This window comes from Cryptomeria japonica, chromosome 5 (genome assembly GCF_030272615.1).
Source record: "Cryptomeria japonica chromosome 5, Sugi_1.0, whole genome shotgun sequence".
Classification (NCBI taxonomy): domain Eukaryota; kingdom Viridiplantae; phylum Streptophyta; class Pinopsida; order Cupressales; family Cupressaceae; genus Cryptomeria; species Cryptomeria japonica.
In genome coordinates this window covers 601,131,061-601,156,147 of record NC_081409.1, presented here as the reverse complement: position 1 = coordinate 601,156,147, position 25,087 = coordinate 601,131,061, and positions in this window count along the sequence as shown.

Below are 25,087 nucleotides of genomic sequence, written 5' to 3'. Positions count from 1 at the left end.
ACATTGTGAAGGATGGGTAAAGAATTGAGAATGAGGAAGCCATCTCCTTTGAAGCTATTTCCTTCTTCTTGAGCCTTCTCTCAAAGGAGGGGCCTTTGGATGAGGATATACAAAAATATTTTCTTGGGGCACATTGCTTTGTTGATTAATGAAGATATGAATAGGCAACTCTCTTCCATCCCTTCTCTAGAGGAGATCGCGAAAGAGGTCTTCTCTTTCGAAGGGAACAAATTTCCTAGACCAGATGGATTTCCCATGTTCTTTTTCCAAACCTTTTTGGATATTATAACCAATTATCTCGGGGCAGCAATTAAGGAGTTCTTTGGTTGCAGGAGAATTTTAAAAGAATGGAATTCTACCTTTATAGTCCTCATCCCTAAGGTCCATGGTGCGGATAGTTTTAAAAAATTCAGAGTTATTAGCCTTTGTAACTTGGTTTATAAAATTATTTCTAAGGTGATGGCCAGTCGTATTCTTCATCTTCTTCCCTACATTATCTCTCCCCATCAAAATGGTTTTGTCTCAAGGTCAAATTTTGGATTCTATTGTGACGGTTCATGAGAACATCCACTCTTTGGAAATTAACAAAAAGCCTAATTTTCTTCTTAAGCTGGACTTAATGAAGTCCCATCATCGCGTCAATTGGAGATTCCTTAAAGCTTTTGGTTTTGATAGCAGATTTTTGGACATTATCGGGCAATTCATCTCTACTATTAAATCATTTGGGATTGACAACGGTTCTCCCTTTGCCTTATTTGGTTGCTCAAGGGGGATTAGGCAAGGGGACCCCATTTCTCCTCTTCTTTTTATCATCATGGTGGAGTCTTTGAGTAGATAATGGTAGAGTTTAATCTCTTTTGGTTCTCTAAGGGGCCTTTGTCCTTCTTATTTTCTCCCATCAGCTCTTTGTTGATGATACTATTATTCTTGGGGAGTCTTATGTGGTTGAAACAAGGTGCATTAAGAGAGATATTTCTTCCTATGAGGTAGTTAAAGGTTAGAGAATAAATCGCCATAAGAATTCTATTTCCTTTTTGGGCTACAAGATTAATTCCTTCCCATCATTTGGGCCCTCCCTTGGGGAATAAGATTTATGATTCTTTTTGGATGAACTTGATTGATAACTTTAATTCAAAGCTTGTTGGATGGAAGGGAGCTCTCTTAATTCAAGCTTGGAAAATTTTGAAACTCCTCATGGCTTCTCTCCAAAATCTTCCAGTTTATGCTATGAGACTATTCAAAATCCCTAGTAAATTTGTTGATGCTATTGAAAGAATTCAGAAGAACTTTTTGTGGTTTGGAACAAAAGATAAAAGAAGATTATCACTTTTAGTGTAGAATAAATTTTGTATGGCTAAAAAGCATGGGGGCCTTGGTCTTAGGCATGTTAAGGAGTTTAAACTCATTCTTCTGGCTTTGCAATTATGGCGTATCTTCCATAGCAATAGTGAGTGCAGCTCTATCATAAGTAGCAAGTATTTGGCTAATTTTAGTTCTCTTGCTACCTTCTTAGATCAAGAGAACTTTCCCTTGGGATCTATCCTATGGAATAATCTGAAGATGTCTAAGTTTGTCATCCATAAAGGTACTAAATAGAAAGTTGGGTCTAGTGGAACTGTCATATTTTGGACTGATACTTGGCTTGGGGAGGAGCCTCTCTCATCCTCTTCGATTTTCAGTCCTTTTATGGATAAATGTATTGACAGGTTTGGACCTATGGTTAAATATTAATGGTCTAATGGATCATGGCTTGATCTTTCTATGGTGGATGGGGTATTGAGGGGCCTTAATAGTACTCTTAACTCTATCCTCTTATCCCAATCTAATGACTCTTTGGTATGGTATGCTTCCCCTTTGAGATTTTTCAACTCAATGTCTACATTATCCCATCTTAGATAGCCCCTTCGTTCCCCACCTTTCTGGGATAAAGTTTGCGAGTCTAAGTTGATACCCAAAATTAATATATTTTTCCTAGATCTTTACCCAAGGTAAGGCCCTAACTTTTGATAACTTATGTAAATGGGGTTCACATCTGGCTAATAGATGTGCTCTTTTCCAAGTTCAAAGTGAAAGTGGCCTTCATATCTTGTTGAAATGATCTTATGTAAAGGTTATTTTGGCTTTCTTTTTTAACCTATGGGGTGTGGGTTGGGTTTTCCCCTCCTCTTTGGATGACCTTCTCAACCAATGGGTCACTCCCTCTTCAAATCCTGTCCTTTTCTTTTCATGGGCTATTACTATCCCCCATTTGGCTTGGTGAGCTTGGAAAGAGAGGAATAATCGGATCTTTCAAGATGCCTTCCTTGAAGCTAAAGTGGTTTTTTTGAAAATTTGTAGGGCTATCAAAGAGAATTTGGTATGTGTTTCTTCTGATCACACTATTTTTGTTTCTATTTCTAATTATGATTCTCAGGTAGCATCAAATTGGTAGCTTCATGTTGACATCTCCAAGCCTATCAAGAAAGTTAAGACTCCCAGAAGTGATATCACTTGGTGATATCCTCCTCATGGGTGGGTGAAAATGAATTTTGATGGGATGGCAAAGGGTAATCCCGGTCTAACTAGCTGTGGGAGAGTGTTAAGAGATGAGTATGGTGGGTTCATTGTAGCAATGGTTCTCCTATTGGGAATCCAGAATAACCACCTAGTTGAAGCGATGGTGGCCTACCCATAGGGGCTTCACTAGATAGGCAATATTATATCACGTGCATTCATATTGGGGGGTTTAATATCTCAAAAATGAGGGTGCAATATATTGCCTATCGGTGAAAATAGGGGGGTTTTAATTCCGGCTATGAAAAATACAATATTTGGTGAAAATAAGGGGGATTTTAAGTCGAGACATGTATTGGGAGGGGGTGACAAAAAAGGAGTTCAGGGCAATATTTTTTGAAAATGGAGGGATTCTTAAGTATACCATGAATGCACGTGTTATAACCTAGGTTCACTAAGTGAAGCCCCCATGGGCCTACCATGGGAGACTCAAAGATTATTATTAATTGCCTCAAGAAGAAATATAAAACGAGTTGGTCAATTGACAATTGGATTAAGTGGTCGTTGGATATTATCTATTCTTTTGATAATGTTATATCTCCCATAAATTTAGAGAGGCTAATGTGGTTGTCGATCTATTGTCCACTTTGATGGACTTTTAAATCACTGAGAGGGGGGGGGGTGCATTAGTGACACCAAAAACAATACTACTTTAAACACTGACCAATAGGTATACTTAACAAGTTTGTTAAACAATATGCATGCAATCCAAAATGATATAACAACATCCACCATAACACAAGTGTTTATACTTGGAAAACCCAAATGGGAAAAACCACGGTGAGATGGGACTCACAAGTTAACTATCTGCAGTAATAGAAAATTGACTGGTTAAGGTCTACAAAAAGTTGCTCTACTAGGAGTGAATCCTGTTAAAGATCTCATAGCTTAGTTAAAATCTATACCCTATTAAAGGTAGTACCCTATAAGGAGTAACCTCGTAGAGGATTTATGAATCCAAACTAATGGATCACCTAGTTAGAGGATTTGTACAATGAAGCTTGTTAGAGCTTACCCAGTTAAGGGATTTGATTATTGCGGTGATTAGAAAACAATAGGTGGTGTGATCTAGTAGTAGCACAACTTGCTTGAATAGATCCTCTTCTGCGCACTCAAAACTTCATTGCCAACATACTCTGCAACTTAAAACTTTTGCCTTTGCATCAAATCATCTCATAACATATCTCCTTCGCTCATACAAAATAATTCATTGTGATGTCAATATATAGACATTTAGATTTCATGTTCGCCTCTAGAAATCATATCACAATTTCCTAGGTGCAGTGTATCTGGTCAAACAATCATAACTTATCACAAAAATACTGCCAAAAATTGTCGATTAGGATAAGTCATCACAACTAGTGATAACTCATCACATAATCAATGAATACCAGTTGGAGTTAAACATAAAACCATTTGTCCTTCGATTCTCCTTTGATAATCTTCGTTGGATCTTCAGGTTCTCGCCGAGTTATGTATATCCATATATAAATACATAGTGGTTGTCTTCATGTATATACCAGTTGTCACCATGTACCGGTTAGATATAAACTTCTAGTATACCTATTGTAACAACTTTGAAGTCACACTAGTAGACAATATGAACATATTTGTGTGTATGTGTTTTATCAATGACAACATATGAAGTTATTCATTACAATCATCATCAAGCCAACAATCTCCCCCTTTGGCATTGATGGCAACACTTAGAAAATTTTACAGCAATACTGCTAAGTGTGCTTACAAAAAAAAATGTACACATATAAATACTCCCCCTTACTACATACAACGTATAAAATTTTCACAACACACAAACATATTTCTACTCCCCCTTTGACAACAATGCCAAATTGAAAAGCAAAATACATATATATATATATATATAGAAAATTTTGTATCAAAATATTTTACATATACAAAAACTTGAAAATCTGAATCAAGATGTATGCAATGTGATCCTCAGAAAAATGTCACTAAAGTTTCTCTTCAATTGAGAAAAAGCATGTTCCCATGTCTCCAGCAAGTTCTCAGTGATCTCAATTGTGGTCATAAGCTGAGTACAAAACTCTTCCATTGAATCAAGTGTACATGTTTCTGGAGTAGCCAAAATTGCTTCTGCATTCTTGTAGGCTCTTTGCAATATGTCCACTTGGGGTCTGAGTATATTATTCAACTCCTTCAGGGATCGGAGTCTTTTTGCCTTTTCAAAATCATAGGTATCTAACCTATTTTGCAAATCATCCACATATTTGCCAAAAGCAAAAATAGAATCTTGTAATGGTACATATGCATTGCATATATTTTCTAGCTCTTGCTTTATTTTAATTCACCTGTTATTGATATCAGAATAAAAGAATGAAACATTAGAAGTAAATGCAATAATTTTCCCTCCTGTTTCAATAGATTTGCTTAATAAATATTTATTAAGAGATAGAGCAATTTTTCCTGTATCAATCTCTTTCATAAGGTACTCTCCACGCTTCTTCTTGTATCTCTTCTCAGCATAAGTTTGCACTACTTCTTCTAGGGACTTAAGTTGGTCAGATGCATTAGCAACCAATTGACCAAGCTTGCAAATAGGAGATGACAAATGCCCTGTAGCAGTTTCCGGTAGTAGACTTGTCAGAATATCCACAACATTCTGAATGGTTTCTGCTTCCATTCTTTGTTCTTTAAGTCTCTTCTTTTATGCCCTAGATTGCATGACAGTTGCAATCTTCATCATTTTTGATGAATTCATATTATCAACAATTATAGGCCCTGAGATGCCTAATGAGTCGTCATCATCTTCATCAGTCTGATGTATAACTAATGATTTTACCGGTTCAACAGATGTTACCTTTTTAATTTTTTATTTCTCTTGTTCTTTCTCTATTTCCTGTTCAGAAATCTGTGTATCAACTTTTTCATCAGATTCCTTCTGAGTAGCCTATGAAACCAGTAGGAGTTGGGGTTTCACTGGTTGTTCTTTGGCTGGTGGAATATCCACTCCTGGTTGAGTTGTCGGTATCTCAACTGAAGTAACCTATGAGTCTGAAATTGTTGGTGGCTACATATCTGGTGGAGTAATGTTTCCTGATAGATCTATTGCTTCCTGAATATCATTAACAAGTATGACTCATTGGGAAATAGTGTCATCCTTCTTCTTGATAGTATATACAACATCAGCTTGCACAAATTCTTCCTCATCCATTTCTAGTAGATTAACAGTATCTTGCTCATCCTTAGAAGAATCTATAAGCTCTCACATCCATTGAATATTATGAGTAATCTGGTGAGTCTCAGTTTCAACATGTTGCACCTTTCCACTAAGTAGCTTCAATATCCTTGATTTGAAAGCAAATTGGACTTTGTACTTATCAAGCAATTCATTTAACTCATCCTTTGACAAATTAGAAAAATATTGCACAAATACGTCATCTATAAATTTCTTTCTTTCTTCATAGCTTCCTCCCATTTATTCAAAAGAATAGTATGTAAGGAATTAGAAATATCCTTTTCGAGATCATGAGGTAGTCTATTGTAATGGCAAATATAACTGATTATCTATTGAACAATTTGTTCCTTTTGATCTTCATTGAATGAATCAAAATGAACTTTGACATTATCAAATCTGTTTCTTCCTAATGTCTTCACCATTTTCTCATAGTTAGTCGCAGGCTTGTAAGTTAAGACATTAATAGGCATAGTTGCCTTTGGCACTTCTTTCACTGGTTTGGCTACTTTACCAGTTACTTTCATTTTCTTGGGTTCCTCCTTAATACTAGTACTTTCAAATTCTGCTTGGAGAATCAGTTTCTGACCTCTTTTCTTTGATGCAATCTCCTTCTTTACATATAATTTAGGTTCTGGTTCCTTTTTAGTTTGGACACTTCATGTCACTCTAGTACTTTTTATTATCGAAGGTGCTTGCTCAACCTTCTTCCTCTTACCTTTACCACTTGTGGCTGGAACACTACTAGTTTCAGCTTTTGCAGTTTGAACTTCAACTGTATCCAATCTTGTCTTCTTTTTGTCCACTGGAAATGCCAAAAGATTATTGGTATAACCGATAATTAATTCATAATTGACTTCATAGCTCATGTCTTCCATTTAATATTCTCTAGGCTCAATAGCCTCCATCAGACAGAAATCAATGGTGACTGTGAAAATGATGTCCTTAGCAAAAATTTTCACCACATCCTCAAGTAGCCTTACCCTCATACTCATTTTCTTCTGAAATTCATTGAAATATTTATCCATTGCAGCAGAGAAGGTGTTCCTCACAGCCTTGATGATGTTCTTAATCTGAGCAGTTACCGGTAGATCCTTAGACCATTCAAGATCACCAATTCTCGGTAGGAAATTTTGGAAATAAAAGAATAAACCAATCAACAACTGACCAAATTTAAACTTATGACTATTGTCCTTCTTGATAGACTAAAGATTCAACATTAATTGGATCCTTATGGCCTCACATAGGTCATAATTTCAGCTATCATTTTATAAGTAGTATGCACTGCTGCAGATGATACATTGTTCATTCTACTAGAATAGAATATTTGGTAGCCTATAACAATAGTTGCCAATTTAACCGTTGGGTCCTTAATGTTATTGACAGAAAAAGCATGCCCATCAGAGGTTGATGAGGTTAAAGTGCTTACTGTCTCTTTTTAAATTCGCCTCAGCTTAGGTACTTCACCGGTTGAGAAAAACCCAGTTATTGCTTGAACAGACTCCTTGGTTATAGTGTGTGTCCTTTCCAAATACATATTCTCCCCCATGAACACGACTCAGAATAATTCGGATATGTTCCTCTTTAAAATCTTCAAGGAAATAAGATGCATTATAAAAACCTTTCTTGTAAACCCTAATATACTCAGGTTGAATCTTTTCATTTTCATCGCAAAGGGATTTCAACTAAGAATATATTGAAAATGATCCTAAATCCTCAATTTTACAATCAATGTAGCTAGACAAGTCTCCTTTCACTATGACACCATTAGGAATTACTTGAGATAAAGCATTATAAGACACAATTCATTTTGAATTCACAACCTCCATAGGTTCAGATGTGATCATCAATTTCTCTACTTGCTTGGACAATAATGTCATTTCAGATAAACTAGATTTGAAGTAGGATATTTCAAAGAAATACCTTAGTTTACACGCGCTGCCTCGTTTATCGGTTGATTACTCAAGTGCACACCAGTTCAATCTTCCCTAACCTTCAAATCAGCTTAATCACTCAAATCACGATACAACTTTGACTAAAATCATCTAGCAATCCTTTCTTTGCTCTGCAAGTGCTCAAGAATTATTTCTCGAATGCATTAGGGTAAAAATAACAAAGTAAAACTCGCTTTTATCCTTTTTACCTACTGCATTAAATTCTCACCTGTTAGGGTTACAAACCCTAATTACACTGCTTAATGATGCATACAATATTAACAGATGTAAAACTGGTTGATAAACTTTTGAAAAACCGATTGACAAAAGTTATCAAAATTTAATGCATTCAAACTCTCTTACCACTCATTCTTTTCAAGGGGTTTGGAAGTATATTTACCACTATGCTCCCCTTAGCCATATTGAAAGGCTCAGTTCACTGGTGCAGGATTCTCCACACTAGGTGAAGGATTAGTTTCTTCTCCAAGTATATCATCACTCTTCTTTTTCCATATTCTATTCATTTCTTCTTTGGTTTCCTCAATATTTACCTTTTTCTTTCCTTTCTGATCTTTAGAATGATTAACCAGTTTGTTCTTTCTAGATCTACAAGACTTTGCCATGTGTCTCGATTTATGATAGTGATAGCAAGCCATTCCATATGATCTCTAAGGTCCTGCATTGCCTCTTCCATTTCTCCTTCTGCAATTCATAGCCACGTGACCAAAATTGTTATAGATGGTGTAAATGACATTTGTTACCTTTTCCATCTCAAATGGACTAAACCAGTTGACTTAGGGTCTTTGCCAGTTCATGTTACCCCGATTATCATAGTTTCTCATCCAGTTGCCATTTGGTCTTGGATTCATATGCGGTACTCGATTATTTGCTCCATATCTGCATTCAATTGATCTATGTCCATACATTTTGCATGTGAAACAATGACCTTCAAATTTATTGGACATATACCTAGTATTTGTATTGTAGCTTGCATTTCCATTAGGTTTGTTTCTACACACATTTGCATTATGGCCAGGTTTATGGCAAACAAAGAAAACAGGTTTAAAGACCTTCTTACTGGTAGGCTTTTTAGCCTTAGGAGCATTTTTGTCCTTGTGAATGTTGCTCTTTGTACCGAAAGATTCTCCTTTCTTAGATGTGTTAAAACCGAGTCCAGAGGTTGCTGGCATTCTACACTCTTATGAGAATAGTTGATGTTGTCATTGATGGCAACCAACTGGCAACTCACCGGCAATTGGTTTCTACATGCCCGGTATCACAAACTTCATACACTAGTAGACACCGGCACCGACATTTAGATTACATTGGCAACAAAGCATACCGGCACCCCAACCAACATGGGATGAACTTTTGTTTATTATAATATAATTATCTTTTGTAAGTCGACATGGTATATTGTAAAAGACTCATATATGTATAAAATCTTATAGGTCATTTTGTGATATAGGATATGATATGTATGGTAGAGAATAATTGTTTAGTGACAGTGAAGGTTTTTGGATAAGGTATGTATTTGAGCTTAAACCGGTACTGAACCTGGCATTAGAGATGTTGTTTTGAGTAGTACATTGTATTGGATTTAATTATCCATTTTGTAGTCAGTGTGACTCTTCATTGAGCAGTGAGCTCTAAGTTGTTGGCCTCCATGAATGTGCAGGCCCTTATTGTAAGTAGTATTTATTCATTGGCCAGTGAGTAAATATTGTGGGTCACAAATCCCACTGAGGTTTTTCCCACACTGGGTTTCCTCATTAAATATCTTGTGTTATGGTGTGTTTCTATGTTGTCTCTATTATCTCTATTTACTACAATAATGTTTATTTACCATTACACTGTTTTGGGTTGCAAAGTTATAAATAAGTTTAAATATTCTGCTAACCAGTTAGACACTAATTCAACCCCCCCCCTCTCAGTGTCTTTGGGACTGTCATTGAATCTAACAATTGGTATCAGAGCCTAGTCCTCTATTTGCAAAAGCCTAACAGCTTGAGGGAGATTCTGACACCGATATAGATGGAGAACTTGAGAAAAGAGTTGGAAGGAGCTCTTGAAGATTTTGATGCAGAAAAATTAAAGAATATCAAACTTGAAGATGATCTCAAGATTGCACATGAATTCATTAAAGGACTTCAGGAGAACTTTGTTATAGCACAAAATAAAAGAAAAGAACTTCATGAGAAGATGCAAAATGATGATGATGAAAAGGAAACTCTTAAAGACATTGTAATTAAGTTGAGACAAGAAAACAGTAATATGAAGAATGAAATGCAAGATATGACTACGAGGTTATGTAAGGAAATTGAAGACAGAAAGAAGAATGAAGAAGACTTGGCTAGGAGACTTAATGATGCAGGAAATGAAAATCTGAGACTTGGTCATGAAAATGATATGCTAAAGACAAATCTGATTCACATGCAACATGATAAAGATGAGCTTCTGAGACAAGTTGGAATTTTGGAAAATGAGTTGGTTACTGCAAAGAAACACAAAGACAAATTCAAGAAAAGTTCAGAAGACCTTGATGACATGCTTATAAGACAGAAACCTGATGGAGATACAAATGGACTTGGATTTGGACATGGAGAAAGTTCTAGTACTGCAAATAATCAAGATCAGAACAAACTGGTAAGGCAACCTAACGCTTATAAATTCAATGGGAAATGTTTTAACTACAACAAGTATGGTCACAAATCAAATCAGTGTAGATTTAAAAATAATCAAAATATAAACTCACCCACCGGTCAATGTTCCAAATGCAACAAAGTTGTTCATAATTTAAAAAATTGCAGAATAAATGTGAAATGCTATGTTTGTGGAAGATTTGGGCATTTATCTAATCAATGCAGATCGCAAACTAGTCAAGGATATGGAAAGGCTATTCAGAGGAATAATGTAACTTATTATGCATGTAACAAGATTGGACATATTGCAAAATTTTGTAGAAGCAAGTATACAGTCACAAATCAAATCAGTGTAGATTTAAAAATAATCAAAATATAAACTCACCCACCGGTCAATGTTCCAAATGCAACAAAGTTGTTCATAATTTAAAAAATTGCAGAATAAATGTGAAATGCTATGTTTGTGGAAGATTTGGGCATTTATCTAATCAATGCAGATCGCAAACTAGTCAAGGATAGGGAAAGGCTATTCAGAGGAATAATGTAACTTATTATGCATGTAACAAGATTGGACATATTGCAAAATTTTGTAGAAGCAAGTATACACCGGCGAACAATAAAGGATCTAATTTGAAGGGCAAAGAAAAGGTGGATGAAGTAAAGAAAGAATTTTTAAAACAATGGATTAAGAAGAGTGATCAAAGAACTAATGAAACTATCTATGTACCGATAGAACAGAGTAATCCTCCACTGGCAGGAGCTTATTCATCTAACAGAGGAATAATCCTTAGGGGGTATTGTAGCAAGTTGAAAATCATGCATTCTACTCTTGGTTGATGGTGAGAAGATACATTTCTTCTTTACTGGCAGATGTGTTAAGTTTTCACTTTACCAGCGAGCATTTAATGCAGTTTTAAAGAACCTTTTTTGTTATAAAGCACCAGAAAACCCTCATTTCGAACTCACTGAGCATTCAAACAATCAAAGAGCACAAAATTGAGCAAGGGAATTCTAAGGAGAAGCTGTGAAGTGTTTTTCAGGCATTCAGAAATTTGGTTAAGAGGTATTTATCTTTTGAAATGGCTTCCTCATCTTCTGTTCCGGAGTTTATTGCAAAACCTGCCATTGTGGAAAATGTCAAATTCCCTAGACCTGTATTTAAGATTATCCCCGAGATTGCAAAACATGATGATTCTATCGAAGCTTTTTCAAAAATTCTGAAAGATGTAGCATTTGCAGAAGACCCTAGAATCTACATACATTGCAACATAGAAAACCTAGGGACTGAGGATTTAAAGAAAATATTCAATGAGGTTACTACCGATGGAAATGGTGTGATTAAACCTAAACATAAAATTGTGGAAGACTTAGGTTTTGTAGAGATTCTGAGCATTCCCTAATTTCCAAAGGAAGTTGTCAGACTTGTACTGAGAAAAGTCCATGGAGAGTTCATGTGGTTAGATTCAGTTTGCAAAATAATCGGGGAAGCAATTAAGGCAGTTACTAGTTTACCTTCAACTGATAGTAGGCCTGATAAAACCAAGAAAATACCTAACAAGGGAGTTATGGATTTAACCAGAGCCACATCTGATAACAGGTCACTTGGAGTGTGATGTTAAGGATATAAATGTGAGATATGTGAGTATGGTACTAGGATACAAAGCAACTCATGCAAATAGACTGAATTATGTTTCTAGCCTTTGTATTCACAATGCATATGAGATGGTGAACAATAATGCTAAGATTGATGTGTGTGAATGGTTTAAGGATGAATTAATTGACAATTTGAAGAAGATTAAGGGAGACAAGAAAGGTACTTTCTGTTTTGGAAACCTACTGGTATGCCTAATGCTATACTTTACCAAAGAGATACCCGACATAGGTCACAAGGATTTTGGTTATAACATCCCGGTAGGAAGACATATACATGAAGATTTCACCGGTATGGGCACTGATAGTGTTAAGAACATCACAGACTACTTCAAAACATTTCAAACTAAGATGAGAGCAAGAGAGAGACTACCGAATAGCATAATTGATAAGTATGACAAGGAAATTTGTTTTGTCATTAAGCGAGATGAAACTTGGATGGAAGCAGTAAGCCCTAGAACTATTTGGGTTACTGAGATGGGCTATGAGGTAGACCTATCTGTTCTGGAAACATATGCTAAATCTCTACTTGATGCACCAAGGGAGCCATTTGAGAAATTCTTTGGAAATGCAGAAACTATTGAGAGTAATATATCTATGCAGGAGAGGACAAAAAGAAGAGAAAATTTTATCAGAGATGCCTCCGAGAAGGTCAAAGAAACCAAAGAAAATGTCATGAATATTAGTGGTATATCAGCAAGTGAGCTTGAAGGACTGCAACCTGAAGCACATGTTTCACTGGTTGTAACATCCTCCGATACTGACAGTGGTAAGGCTACTGAATTTAAAAGAGTGGAAAGGAAGAGAAAACCCTCAACAGTACCCTCTCCTTCACCTAAGAAAACCAGGACACTAAGGAAGAAGCAACAAGCAGTTAGGGAAACGAAGAAGAAGCTTACACCTAAGAAGAAACAGACATCGATTACCCCCACACTGGATGATATTGAATGAGATTACAGAGGAAGGTAATCTATCTAATGTAAATAAATGGTATAATTCTTCCAATGATTCTGACAAAAACACAATTGAAGAAAGCATTATTTTACACTTGGATATTTACAAGAAAGTTTTGATAGAAGTGATTGATGAGTTACCCAATGATTTATACATGAGATTGGAAGCTAAAAGGCTATCCGTAATGGAACTGCACAAGAAGTTGAAAGTTGAAGCACTCTTAGCTATACATCCAGTAAATTCTAAGGAAGAAATAGATAAGCTTATTTCTGAAGCTAACAGGTCAGTATTTGTTAGTGGACATGGGAAAGTGAGCCTGATGGCTGGAAGGGTTAAGGAAATTGCAGATGAGACTGTAGATAAATGGGACATAATCTTTGTAAAGAAGGAAAAGCAATAGGAAAGAAGCAGACCAAAAGTGGAAAAGACATTCAAGGTATATCAAAGGACAAGGGAAAAGGTAAATTAGGTGGTGTACCCTCAATAAAGATAATAGATAACATCCCTCCACCAACTCAGGACACCCCTCCATTAGCACCTTCATCACCGATTCATACAGCTAATCCACCGGATATAGCTACTGAAGCTATAACACTTGATGACACTAACCCAGAGTCTAAGATACTTTTCACCCAAAGTGTAGATACTCAAGATATAAACATTGTTGTGGACAAAGAATCTACAGAGGTTAAGGCATATAGTGTTGAGGACAACAAGATTTCAGAGAAACCAACACACACAGTAGATTCTCAAAACACTGAGATACCAGCTCAAACAAAACAACTAGAGACTGAAAAATCTATAGAGGACAAGACAACTGGCACAGGGCCACCGGAATCTAAGCAACCGACAGTGGTACTGAAAGAGAAACAATCTGAGGTAGAAGTTCATATTGAGTTTGTGACACTAGCAGTTACAAAGAAGCCTAATCAAACTGAGAAACTAGTAAAGGTAGAGGTACAGACACAAATAGATCCACCAAAAGAAAAGATAAGTAAAGTGGATGCATCTGATGGAAGTAAAGAGGATATAGTAAAGGTGATTGGTCAGACATCTGTTGAGAAGAAACCTATAGTAGAACCAAGCACTTCTACAGGTGAATTCAGACCCACCAATATTATAGAGGTACTTTTGGATTCTATTAAAAGGATTACTGATTGCAATGCCTTAGCATTTACGATAATTGATAACACATTACCTATTTTGAAGATTATTGCACCTAATTGAAAGATAGATCACATTAATGACTCTTTAGGGAAATTGGACACATTGTCCAAATTCATTGTTGATAATGTAATAACCATAGATAAGGTGAATGAGGATACTATTAAGGAGAGATTTGAAAAAGAGAAAAACACATTCTTTGAAAACACCATAAAGAAATGTACCGATCACTTGGATACACTTTTACCGGTACTCAATTCTACAATTTTGGAGTATAAGGAGTTATATAGGGAAGCATGTAAACCTCACTGTTTGACTGAGGATATTGATAAGGAGATCAAAAAGACACAAAAAGAAATTGATGACATTGCGGATAATATAATAGGTTCATCTAGACTTATATCAGTTTTTTAGTAGGAAATGGTAGTTTTTGAGGAGAAGTTGGAAAAACTTGAGAAAGAGAAGGCAAGAATAAGGTCTAATGCCCGAGAACTAAAGGATAAACTTGGTCCGAGGTTGGACAATCTTATTACTCAAAGAGTTGAATTATCTAAGGCAACAGTTCAAGGAGAATGATCACCGAAGCAACAAATGCACTATCTCACCGGTATGATCCAGCAAATAGAGGCAACTTTAACTGATAGTAACAAGTTTATGCAGAGCCTGAATATGATTTTGGCAGACATCTTTCAGATTGTAACCAACTGGCTACAAACTTTGAGGTAGCATTTTTGTACTCTTTTGATTATTTATGACATCCTTTGTCATTGATGTCAAAGGGGGACTAGTGGTGAGAAAAATGCATGTACAGAGGAGATCACTTGCTCAGGGGGAGCACATCTTTTTGGATTTCAATTTTGGATAACAGTTTTGATTTTTCTCATGAGTATTTCCAGCAGTGCTAAAGGGGGAGATTGTTGGCATTCTACACTCTTATGAGAATAGTTGATGTTGTCATTGATGGCAACCAACTGGCAACTCACCAGCAATTGGTTTCTACATTCTCGGTATCACAAACTTCATACACCGGTAGACATTAGCACCGACAGGCACTTCACCGGCATTCAAATTACATTAGCAACAAAGCATACCGGTACCCCATCCAACATGGGATGAACTTGTGTTTATTGTAATATAATTATATTTTGTAAGCCGACATGGTATATTGTAAAAGACTCATATATGTATGAGATCTTATAGGTCATTTTGTGATATAGGATATGAAATGTATGGTAGAGAATAATTGTTTAGTGACAATGAAGGTTTTTGGATAAGGTATCTATCTGAGCTTAAATTGGTATTGAACCTGGCATTAGAGATGTTGTTTTGAGCAATACATTGTATTGGATTTAATTATCCATTTTGTAGTCAGTGTGACTTTTCATTGAACAGTGAGCTCTAGGTTGTTGGCCTCCCTGCATGTGTAGGCCCCTATTGTAAGTAGTATTTATTCATTGGCCAATGAGTAAATATTGTGGGTCACAAATCCCACCGAGGTTTTTCCCACACTGGGTTTCCTTATTAAATATCTTGTGTTATGGTGTGTTTTTGCTAATCGGCTAGACATTGATTCACCCCCCCCCTCTCAGTGTCTTTGGGACTGTCATTGAATCTAACAGAGGTATCACCTTTCATCTTTTGTGATTTAATTTGCTCATCTAGCAAGGTAGAAATTTTGTTGAACTTTTCCAGTTTCCCATTAGCTTCAGTGAGTTGTCTGGTAAAATCTTCATTATGTTTTGACAAAGCCTCTCTTAGAGATGATGCCAATTCAAGATCTAGCTGTAAGGTCTCTTTTTCTTATTTCTCTACATTCCAATGCTCGTGCAAAGTAGCATTCTCTTGCTTTATCTTGGCAATCTCATGATCTCTTTCTTTGATGAGATCTTCAACAGTCCTCTTGCCTTCCAGTTGTTGACTCATGCGGATAGTTAGGCCTTCTAGCTCTCTCCTCAGATTTAGCTTTTCACTATTTAGTTTTTAAACTTCCTCAACTAAAGCATCAATATTGGCCTCATCTGAAGAACTATTATCAGATATATCCAACAATTGTTCAGTTAGCTCTCTCCTTTTGACTTCAAAAGCTTTCAGTTTGACCCTTTGGGTTTCAAGCTTATTTCTACTAGCTTCAAGCTCTCTAGTCATCTCAAAGTAGCTCATATCCCACATGGTGGCTTTAGGGTTTCCTTCCAAGTGATTAGGCTTTAAAGAACCCAGATCTGATACCAATTGATGGACATGTAAAGCACTAAGAGGGGGGTGAATTAGTGACACCAGAAATAATACTACTTTAAACACTAACTGATAGATATACTTAACAAGTTTGTTAAACAATATGTATGCAATCCAAAATGATATAAAATTATCCACAATAAGTAAAACATCCACCATAACATAAGTGTTTATACATGGAAAACCCAAATGGAAAAAACCACGGTGAGATGGGACTCACAAGTTAACTATCTGCAGTAATAGATAACTGACTGGTTAAGGTCTACAAAAAGTTGCTCTGCTAGGAGTGAATCTTGTTAAAGATCCCAAAGCTTAGTTAAAAGCTATACCCTGTTAAAGGTAGTACCCTGTAAGGAGTAACCTCAGTAGAGGATTTATGAATCCAAACTAATGGATCACCTAGTTAGAGGATTTGTACAATGAAGCTTGTTAGAGCTTACCCGGTTAGGGGATTTGACTGTTACAGTGATTAGAAAACAACAGGTGGTGTGATCTAGTAGTAGCATAACTTGCTTGAATAGATCCTCTTCTGCGCACTCAAAACTTCAATACCAACATACTCTGCAACTTAACACTTCTTCCTTTGCATCAAATCATCTCATAACATATCTCCTTCGCTCATACAAAATAATTCATTATGATGTCAATATATAGACATTTAGATTTTATGTCCGCCTCTAAAAATCATATCACAATTTCCTAGGTGCAGTGTATCTGGTCAAACAATCATAACTCATCACAAAAATACCGCCAAAAATTGTTGGTTAGGATAACTCATCACGACTAGTGATAACTCATCACATAATAATGAATACCGGTTGGAGTTAAACATAAAAACCATTTGTCCTTCGATGCTCCTTTGATAATCTCCGCTGGATCTTCATGTTATCGCCGAATTATGTATAGCCATATATAAATACACACTGGTTGTCTCTGTGTATATACCAGTTGTCACTGTTAGGACCCAGAGACAACTGAGAGGGGGGGCATGAATCAATTGTCAATTAATTTCAACCCAAATATAACTTAATCAAACTTGATACTTAATACTGGTAAACCAAACTTAATGTCAGTTGATGGATTAGCAGTTAATATTAATACCGGTGAAACTTAATGCATAGAACAGAAAGAGAAACAACATCCACAATACATAACACAGAGATTTGTACGTGGAAACCGTATAAGGGGAAAAACCACGGTGGGAAACCTTACCCGCAATCAGATGATACTACTGTAGATAGTATGTATATACAAATGTGGTTTGCACATGCAGAAAGGCCAACCGCCTAGAGCTCACTACTCAATCACAAAATAAGAGTCACACTGACTACAATTGGATGGTTAAATCCAATGATAATGTACTGCTCAAAGTAGCATCTCCAATGTTGGATTCAGTATCGGTTAAGCTCTGATAATCACCTTCAAACCTTCCTTGAACCTTCTTTATGGTTTGCTCATATGATCTTCAATATTTGCACATACCATGCTACATTACCATAACCATATACCATCACTTCTATCTTTTACATTATCTCACAAATGAGATCTTACATATATACCAAAACCTAAGACCAAATGTGTAGGTCGGCTAACTAAGAATATTATAACTAAATCAATTACAAATAAGTCAAGATGTCATGCATCATGTCGGCTCAATACATTTACAACAATGTCCAATTAAATCATCTCCATAATGTGTTGTGCTGATTTGGAATAGATAATGCATGTCGGTCCATAACCTAGACCAATTTGTCAGTAACAACAAATATGTCAACCCGATTAGACCAATAACCAAAATACCAAAATCAAGTGTCCAAACCATGTCTTCGATATAACCAAGTGATCTCCAGATGATAACAAGTCATCCTCAGTGCCGATGAACAATATAACCTGTCGGTGAGTGATATACCGGTGACTATGCATAAGTCACTAAACTTGCCGGTGAACATAATGTGTTGCTTCAACATAACCAAAGATCTCCAGAAGGATAAGTGTTGACATCAATGACAAAACCAATGCAACACATCCATAATACCAACAATCTCCCCCTTTGGCATTGATGGCAACACAAGATGGAAAAACATCTAAGTGCCAAAACAGAATGCCAAAAACCAACAACCAACAATCTCCAAAATAGATCAATACCAGAAATCAAAATACAAATGCGGAGAGTATATATCACTCCCCCAATGAATAATCTCTCCCCAAAGGAAATGCAAAGAGTATATATCACTCCCCCAATGAATAATCTCTCTGCAAAGGATAATGTTTTTTCATAGATATCTCTCCCCCTTTGACATCAAATGCCAAAACAATACAAATACAAGAACATACAACCAATTATAATAACCAATTGTTAAAACCAACTACTCCCCCTAAGAAGTAGCTCTCCTCCATCAAAGCCGGAAAAAGGTTTCTCTGTTAATTCTGCTAGTTTGATGCCAATCACCAACTGTCTAAGTCACTACTAGTGAGGGTATAACCCCAAGCTGCTCGTTGAGATATTCAAAAGTTTCCTTAGGCAAAGGCTTAGTAAAAATATTTGCAATGTACTTTTTAGTATTCACATAAACCAATCTCACTTCTTTTGCTTCAACATTCTCTTTCAGAAAATTATATTTGATAGAAACATGTTTAATCTTAGAGTGAAATACCAGATTTTTAGATATATCAATTGCTATTGAATTATCACAGTAAATGATTATAGGTTCTTTGCATTTTACCTTTATGTCCTTCAACAATTTCTTAATCCATAATACCCGAGTACAATTAGTTGTTGCTGCAACATATTTTGATTCTGTTGTTGATAATGATGTACAACTCTGTTTCTTTCTCAACCATGAAATCAATCTGCTACCAAGAAAGAATGCCCCATCGGTGGTGCTCTTTTTGTCATCTGTATCTCCTGCCCAATTTGCATCAGTGTATGCACATAAATCAAAACTTTCATCTTTATGATACCATAAACCAAGATTTGTTGTGCCTTGTAGATATCGGAAAATCCTTTTCACTGTTGATTCATGATTTTCTCTAGGATTACTCTAAAATATTGAAACAATACATATTGCATTCATTATATCAGGTCTTGTTTGTGTCAAATACAGTAAACCTCCAATCATAGATTTATATCGTGTCGGATTAACAGGAGCTGAATCATCCTTCAATGTCAATTTATCAATTGTAGTCATAGGAGTACTTACCAGTTTAGAATTTTCCATTCCAAATTTTTTCAATATTTCCTTCAAGTACTTTGTTTGACATATGAATATACCTTTATCAATCTATGAAATCTACAATCCTAAAAAGAATTTTATCTCCCCAATAATAGACATTTCAAATTCTTCTTGCATCTTATTAGCAAAGTCTTTACACAATCCATCTTCTCTTCCAAAAAAAAATGTCATCAACAAAAACTTCAATAACCAGGATGTCATCATTAGTCACTTTCAAATATAAGTTGTTGTCAGCATTACCTTTAGTGTAACCACTCTTCAAAAGATATTTGTCCAATCTAGCATACCAAGCTCTAGGAGTTTGCTTCAATCCATACAAAGCTTTCCTTAATCTATAAACCATATCTTTATCATTTGCCAATGAAAATCCATCAGGCTATTCAATGTAAACTTCCTCTTCTAGATCACCATTCGGAAATGCACATTTTACATCCATTTGATATACTTTATAGTTCTTTTGGGCAGCAAATACAAGAAATAATTTGACTGCCTCAATTCTAGCTATCGGTGCAAAGGTTTCATTGTAATCAATTCCCTCTTTCTGTGAATATCCTTTACACACTAATCTTGCTTTATTTATGATTACCTTACCATCTTCATTAAGTTTATTTCTGAATACCCATTTAGTTCCAATTACATTTTTGTCTTTAGGCCGGGAACCAATGTCCATGTATTATTCTTTTCAATTTGTTCTAATTCATCTTCCATAGCTTTAATCCAATGTTTATCTTCTCATGCCTCAATAACAGATGTTGGTTCAATTTGAGAAATTAAACATACCTCTTCATTTGCCAGTCTTCATCTTGTCATAACACCTTGATACTTATTCCCAATTATCTGACTTTCAGAGTGATTCAGTCTTACATACCTAGGTGTGTTCACTTGTTGTTGTTCTTCAGTCACTGTGGAATTCTTTGATGATGCCGGTGTGAGTGGATCCACATTTTGTATCGGTGCACTCTGTATAGGCTCATTTATGATCATCTCAACTGTCGGTTCAGAATCCATAGACCTTGAATTTCCTCCAAATTGTTCATCTATCTTCGCATTTGCACTCTCAATGATTTTTTGCAATCTTTTATTAAAACATCTATTTGCTTTGCTCTTAGATGAATAACCAAGAAATATTCCTTCATCACTTCTAGGATCAAATTTACCAATATACTCATCTCTCCTAATGTAACATTTGCTTCCAAATATTTTGAAGTATTTAAGAGTAGGAATATTACCCAACTATAGTTCATAAGGGATCTTATCGGTTTCACCTTTGATGTGAACTCTGTTAAAAGTGTAAACCATTGTATTCACTGCTTCTCTCCAGTACACATGAGGTAGATTTGCTTCTAATATCATGCTTCTAGCTGCATCCAGAATAGTTATGTTCTTCCTTTCCACAACTCCATTTTGTTGAGGTGTCTAGGGTGTTGATAGTTGCCTTCTAATTCCATTCACTTCACAAATTGTATTAAACCCCTTAGATGTAAATTCACCTCCTTGATCTAATCTTAAACATTTGATTTTCTTACCAGTTTCATTCTCTCCCATTCCCTTGAATAGTTTGAATTTCTCAAAAGCTTCTAATTTCTCCCTGAGAAAAGTAACCCCACACTTTCTAGAATAATCATCAATAATTAGCATAAAGTATCTATCTCCCTATAGACTTCTTGTTTTTGCCGGACCACACAAGTCAGTATGAATTAAATCAATAACATTATTGGATTTCTCACAAATACTCTTAAAATTTGTTCTAACTTGCTTTCCCGTTTGGCATTTGTTACATATCGGATTAAGAAGTTTTACAATCTTAGGTAAATCCCTTACTGCCTTTGATGAACTAATCTTTATAATGCAATCAAAATTCAAATGACGGAGCCTTTTGTGCCATAACCAACTTTCATCAATATGTGCAATCAAGCATGTCTTTTCATTGTTATTCAAATGAAAGATATTACCTCTAGTCTAATTACCGGTTGCAATCTCCAAACCAGTTCTATTCATGATTTTGCATTTACCATTCTTGAACTGTAACTGAAATCCCTTTTCAACTAATTGACCAACACTCAAAAGATTATGCTTCAAACCTTCAACATAGTAAACGTTGTCAATATTGTGCTTACCATCAAAAGATATAGTGCCTTTTCCTCTAATCAAACAAGCTTTATCATCCCCAAATCTTACTAGACCTCCATTGTATTCCTGAAATGATAAGAATTTACTTTTATCACCAGTCATATGATGTGAACATCCAGAATCTATAATCCATTCATCCTTTTCTTCAATTTTAGTTGCCAAGGCCTGCTCTACCGGTGGAATAGTAGGTGCCAATTGATCTTCTTTTATTGCAACAAAATCCCATCCATTGTCTGTCGGTTCTTCATCAGAATCATCAGTAACTCCTTCATCAACATAGTAACATGATTTGTCTCTATTCTTCTTAAATATGTATCTCTGATATTCAAGGTTAGGTTTATATGTCCTTTTAGCTTCTTCTCTTAATCTTGCATGTCTATTAGGACATCTAGATGCCATATGACCAACTTTATTGTAGTTAAAACATTTAAATGGTGCTTTACCTTCATACTTACTTCCAATAGGACCTTTAGGCATTTTCCTTGCAAATAGTGCTTCAAGTTCTTCCAGTTCTTCATTTTCATTTTTGATATCTTCAAGTTCTATTGCATAAAGTACTTTCCAATCAGATTTGTCAGATGATGATGATGATGATGTTGTTGTAGATGATGATGCTTTGAAGGCTAAATCTATCTTAATTGTAGCAACAGGACCAAATTCCTCAAGCTCAAATGCTAAAAGTTTTCCAACCAAGGTATCTCTAGATACTGATGTATGAGGCATTGTTCTCAACTCATTAATAGCAGTTACTTTCATTTTGTATGTCGGTGGCAATTCTCTTAAAACTTTAGAAACAATTTCATCTTCACTCAAGGATCCTCCACAATATTGTATTCCCAAAACAATTTCATTAACCCTTTCCATAAAAGCAAAAATTATTTCATCTTCTTCCATTTTCAAATTTTCGTACCTGACCCGGAAGCATTCCAGTTTTGCAATTTTTACAGTGGTATCTCCTTCATTCAATGTCTCCAATTTAGCCCAAATAGCTTTAGCAATAGATCGGTCTGATAATCCCTTGATTTGTTGATCTGACAAGGCACTCAAAGTGCTTCTCTTGCTTTGAAATCATTTTTCATGTCCTTAGCCAATGTTGGTGGATGAGGTTGATTCGGTAAAGGAGCAACATAGCCATTCTTTGTAACATCTCATATGTCTCTTCCAATGCAATTCTGATGTGTCTCCATTCTGATCTTCCATATACCATAGTTAGTTCCATCAAGTTTTAGACTGTCCTTCCTGAAAAAGTTAGTTGCCATAGAATCTCCTCAAGCTGTTAAACTTCTACAAAATGAGGACTTAGCTCTAATACCAATTATTAGGACCTGAAGGCAACTGAGAGGGGGGGTTGAATTAGTTGTCAATTAATTTCAACCCAAATATAACTTAATCAAACTTGATACTTAATACCGATAAACCAAACTTAATGTCGATTGACAGATTAACAGTTAATATTAATACTGGTGAAATTTAATGCATAGAACAGAAAGAGAAACAACATCCACAACACATAACATAGAGATTTGTACGTGGAAACTCTATAAGGGGAAAAACCACGGTGGGAAACCTTACCCACAATCAGATGATACTACTGCAGATAGTATGTGTATACAAATAGGGTCTGCACATGCAAAAAGGCCAACCGCTTAGAGCTCACTGCTCAATCACAAAATAAGAGTCACACTGACTACAATTGGATGGTTAAATCCAATGATAATGTACTACTCAAAGTAGCATCTCCAATGCTGGATTCAGTACCGATTAAGCTCTGATAATCACCTTCAAACCTTCCTTGAACCTTCTCTATGGTCTGCTCATATGATCTTCAATATTTGCACATACCATGTTACATTACCATAACCATATACCATCACTTCTATCTATTACATTATCTCACAAATGAGATCTTACATATATACCAAAACCTAAGACCAAATGTGTAGGTCGACTAACTAAGAATATTATAATTAAATCAATTACAAATAAGTCAAGATGCGATGCATCATGTCGGCTCAATACATTTACAATAATGTCCAATTAAATCATCTCCATAACGTGTCGTGCTGATCTGGAATAGATAATGCATGTCGGTCCATAACCTAGACCAATTTGCCGGTAACAACAAATATGTCAACCCGATTAGACCAATAACCAAAATACCAAAATCAAGTGTCCAAACCATGCCTTCGACATAACCAAGTGATCTCTAGACAATAACAAGTCATCCTCAGTGCCGGTGAACAATATAACCTGTCGGTGAGTGATATATCGGTGACTGTGCATAAGTCATTGAACTTGTCGGTGAACATGATGTGTTGGTTCAACATAACCAAAGATCTCTAGAAGGATAAGTGTTGACATCAATGACAAAACCAATGCAACACATCCATAATACCAACAGTCACCATGTACCGGTTAGATATAAACTTCTAGTATACCGGTTGTAATATAAACAACTTTGAAGTCACATCAGTAGACAATATGAACATGTGTGTGTGTGTATGTGTTTCATCAATGACAACATATGAAGTTATTCATTACAATCATCATCAAGCCAACACACTTTGGGAGTGTCTAGTAATCATAAACTTGACTTGGGGTAGGGTGTTAATTTTCCAACTAACTTAAATTATTTGATGGCCTATGATAGATTCCACATGGGAATTATTAACCCCTTGCTATTTCATGATGACTAGAGTTATGATTTCTATGACTGTCTTGCTTTTGACATGCTTTCTGGGTATTTTTTTGGTCCTTGTTAAGAATGGTGGTAGCTTCAATGGGGGTCCTCTATTTCTTGATAATTCCAGAGCTTCAGAGCTTAGAGAATCATTCTATATCTTGCAGTGGAGCTATGCAATGGGCGGCGATAGGAATAGGCTCGAGCCCCTAAAGTGTGACAAAATCAAGAAAAACAGTACTATCTAGAGAATATTTTAGAGAGGAGAGGTTACGCCTTACCTTGAAAGGCTTCATGGTTGCAATCACAGTATTTCTAGGCCCTTTGCTAAAGGTTGGAATAAAGGGCAGGTAATAGTTTATGGGCATAATTTCAAACTTCAGAAGAACTTATCACTAAAGTTACTGGGCTAAGCATGGAAGGGAAGATGTTCTTCAAAGAAGAAATTTGGTAGATGAAGAGGTCCAGAACTTTGTTAAGGGTAAAGAGGGCAAGCAGCTGGTTAAGTACAGAGGTGGATATAAGATTAATTCTATCAAACCCTTGTGGGCTGAAGTTTTGAAGGTATTCACACCAATCTTCACTCTTGATGAACACTATTCACTTGTGTATAATTTTCATTTTTCCCTCCTAAATCACTTTAGGCATAAGGATAGGATTTCCTTTCATTTTTTCTTGCATTCTTATTTAGAATCGGCTAT